The 3,749-nt window shown below is 44.2% G+C and overlaps 1 long non-coding RNA gene across 1 annotated transcript; it reads left to right on the top strand.

The window, feature by feature from the left end:
- The first annotated feature begins 1,792 nt into the window (after positions 1 to 1,792).
- LOC142768901 (uncharacterized) lies at positions 1,793 to 2,325 on the top strand. The gene is made up of 3 exons (XR_012885538.1): positions 1,793 to 1,862; positions 1,918 to 2,031; positions 2,243 to 2,325. It is a non-coding gene; the product is annotated as an uncharacterized LOC142768901 (long non-coding RNA).
- The last annotated feature ends 1,424 nt before the right edge of the window (positions 2,326 to 3,749 follow it).

The following is a 3,749-nucleotide window of genomic DNA, read 5'->3' as shown; positions in this document are numbered from 1 at the left end:
TAGCAAAAGCGGCACGGCGTCAAGCCGAGGCGACGCGTGCTGCGTCTGACACGGACGCGAGCGTCTGTGCGCTGAGCATAGGCTCGGTGGCTCGGTGCAAAATGTTGAGAAGCGTTCGCTGGGCCTCGCATGCTTCACGACGTGTTTCCCGAAGGCTCGGAACACGAATAATTCTTGGTGTGCCGGAGGCAAATCTAGACTAGCCAAGTGGCCATCATCTTCGTTTCTTCGCTAGCCTTGTGCCACTAGTGCAAGCTGCTCACAAATTTTTTTGACGTTTCCAATATAATTTTACCGCACAAATTTCAACTACGATTTTTCTTCCCAATGTACTGCTGATACTGCGTACGTACGAAGGTGTTCTAAAGTTCCCAAGCCGCGATACCATTGCATTACAAGGGATAGCGGCCTGGAAACTTCTGAAGATCTTTGTACGTGGTCTGGACGTATATCTTTGTAAGTCAGAGTTTTATGGGTCAGAGATGTATCACTGGTTTTGTATTGTGCATCGATTAGCTAATCGTTCAAAAGGGTTTGTTGGTACACTTATGACGTGCACATATCTTTTTCGTAATTTGACAGCGAAGCATCCACTTACTAACATTTTCAGACCGCACTGATGCCATGCCGTACGGCGGTCCAAGCTACGGCAGCTACTGCTGTGTATCGTGGTGCTTCAACAATGGCAGAACCCACAAGAAGCCTGGGACGAGTTTCTTCCGCATACCACAAGACGGCAGGTGTGTTAAAGCTTTTGTATGGTTTGCATGTCTTTAGGCTTACTGTTCGAACTTGCTCAGTGAGGGTAACAATAAAAAATCACTATTCAAGCACTTCCCCTTTCAGCTGATAGTTCATTGCCAATGCAGGATGAAAGCATGAATGCAGTATGCTGGACGCGATGATCTCCTGAGTAAGCCGGCCAGCCTATTGTACGCAACGTACAGGGTTTGTAGCGACCATTTTACTGCTCAAAGTTTCATGGACCCTGGACCCACAAGGCTTACAAGAATGGCTGTTCCCAGTGTGTAACCAGCTGCACCATGTAAGTGATTGACTGAAACTCAAATATGTACAATAGCAGCCACTTGTATTAAATCAGTGGCGACAGTTAACCGCGAAGATCTTTGTAGCCGATGGAGAAACCTCACTATAGAAGTAACACTTGGAAAGTCTTAAATTTTGTGAATCGTGGGTAATTACCTTCCTAACAGCAGCTTTACATTTCTGTCGTTTTTTGATGCTCTTGACCTGCGCAACTTGTTTTGAAAGACTTTAAAGGGCTATTTCACGTTATCTTCAAGCCTGAGTGCACATGTACATATACCTTTCATCGGTGAAAGCTGGCGCTGTTGATAATTCCAAAAATCACAAATTACTTGTTTCCTAGTTGGCGCCTTCTCTTTTCTTCCACGTTTGACCAATTTATGCGTTTGAAAGAGCTGTTTAAGTTTCCCCATGCTACAAGCTTTGTAACTTGTACCAACTGCACATATATGCACGTTCTCTGAGCGTCGCTTCAAATAGTGACTGTGACATGACTGCAGAAGCTGCACTGCAAGGTGTGGATGAGCTTCAGTTTCTGTTATTTTAAGCCTCTTACTGACACATTTTCGTAATTTTATTTCTTCAGGACCTGCGGTAGAGGCTTCAAAAAGCGGCTCCCACACATTGAGGTGCCCCAATGAGCAGGGTGCGTTCAGTGTCGCATTTTCTTTTTTTTTTACCCAAATTGACTGTTGACCAAACCTCTGCAGGTGGCAGCTCCATTGTAGCTGGTGAAAGAAATTCTGCTGACTTCGTCTTGCCGGAGAAAACCTTAACCAGTCGTTCAGCTGTCACAAAAGGAACTTGTGTGACCGGTAAGTTGTATGTTCACTTCAACAACAGAGGGGATTGATATAGAGACTTCCGCAGGCCGCTCGCAAGATTGTTCCGACAGCACTGTCCGAGGCACTGAACAAGCTTCACAAGACCCTCCAGAAGACGTCTCCGCCAACAGCTCCACGCCTGAGTGCCCTAGAGAAAATGGTGACTATGCTTTTATTGCAGCTGTTTTTAATGTGCTATTTTATGTTGTGAATGGTTTGTTTTTAACATTGTGAGTGGTTTGTTTTTAGGTAGTGGAATCGAAAACTTTGCACCACAGAAAGTTGTGCACCTTGGGTGTGAGAGAGCGAGGAAAGTGCTCGTATGGGATTAGTTGTTCTTCGCTTTTACATCCATTTTTTGTTTATTGCAGTGCGTTCCTGTGTGCCAGCGACAATGTCTCCATCAATGAAGTACAAGCAAACCATTAAACATCTGCAAGCCAAAGTAGCAGCCACCAGTATTTCACAATGCTCAAAGCATACCACGTCCCCAGCAAATTTTTTTTGAATCTCACTGTGCCATCAGAAGCAGCTTTTGCATACGTACAACAACTTGAATCTCACTTTGTTGCCATGATTGAGGCCACTGCACATCACCTGAAAGTGTGCGATGTTTTGTATCACCATCTGTCAAGTGTTGGTGATTTTCATTTCTCCTCTGCTGGGTGTCGCGCGGAGTTTCTGAAAATGTTTTGCCGGGTTCATTTATGTTGGCATGTGCGTTTTGTGAACCGAAACTTAGATAGGGTTAGGTTCCAGTCTTCAATCTCAGGCATACAGCTTGAAAAGTTCAAAGGTTAGCAATTAGCGGTGGGTTTACACTAAAGTATTCGAGTTGAGCCGAATCCTGCAATAGCTTTGTTATGTTATTACTTCGTTACAGCAGACTTCATTATGGTCTTGTATGCTTATATTCAGTTCAACTGGACTAACCACTCCTTCGTTGCATACATTGTTTAGGTTATCCGCTATGAGGAGTAGGGACACTGTGTATTCGATCGAAGTGATTCGCATAACCTTAAAAAGAATGTTGGGTATCCTGTCTGTATTTTTGTAGCGAATGCGGGCGAACTGTACACTTTACTGTGGGTCGCTTGGTTACTGTGTAAGCTTTATCTCTCCAGCTCAAGTAATATATCGATAACAAAACCGCTTGTTGAAATGTCTTCGAGCAGGTAAGGAACACAGTATGAAGTGGGCACGGTTCACGTTATCACGCTTTTCATATTTTAGCTTCTCATCAACCTCCTCATCTCGCCCATCAAAGTTTTCAAAAGAAAACCCAAACTTGTAGCGTTTGATGGGGCCACGGACGCTGCCATTTTATTTTTATATAGCTTGTGAGTGATAACGTACGATGTAGAGCCTTTGTGAAAAATAATGAGCCAAAGTGGTTTTTTTCTGCTATTTATTAGCCCTGTAATACCGCTCTCGTAGCACCAATTAAGGTCCACAATGCTGGATAAAGTGATGACTACAATCTATTTTAGCTCGCAAGCGTCACAGCAACACCCAGACGCAAATCACTTGGGATCTTAAGTTTTTGATGAAGGCGACGCATAAGAAGAGCCACAAGACCTGCCAGTGTTGTAGCATAAAGTTTGTCTTTCACGTAGCGAGCAAGCTGCAAAGCCCTACCTTTCTGAGGACAAGCAGGCATCAAGTCTGCTTTTTTTCATTTTGGGCTAGCTGTTCTTAAGCGCAGCCAGCACACTGCACCTTTGCCTTTCTGCTATATTGTGTCGTGTGGTTTCTGTGCTGTACGCTCTTTTTTTATGCATTATTTCGGTCAACCCCAGGCGTGATTCGCGACTTCATTGCTGTGTATATGTCACTTCTTCCTCCTTCATCAGCATTGTGCGCTGTATTTTTGCCATA

The sequence above is a fragment of the Rhipicephalus microplus genome, chromosome 1 (genome assembly GCF_043290135.1).
Source record: "Rhipicephalus microplus isolate Deutch F79 chromosome 1, USDA_Rmic, whole genome shotgun sequence".
NCBI lineage: Eukaryota > Metazoa > Arthropoda > Arachnida > Ixodida > Ixodidae > Rhipicephalus > Rhipicephalus microplus.
The sequence above is the reverse complement of the archived record's forward strand: the minus strand, read 5'-3'. Positions and strand labels throughout refer to the sequence as shown.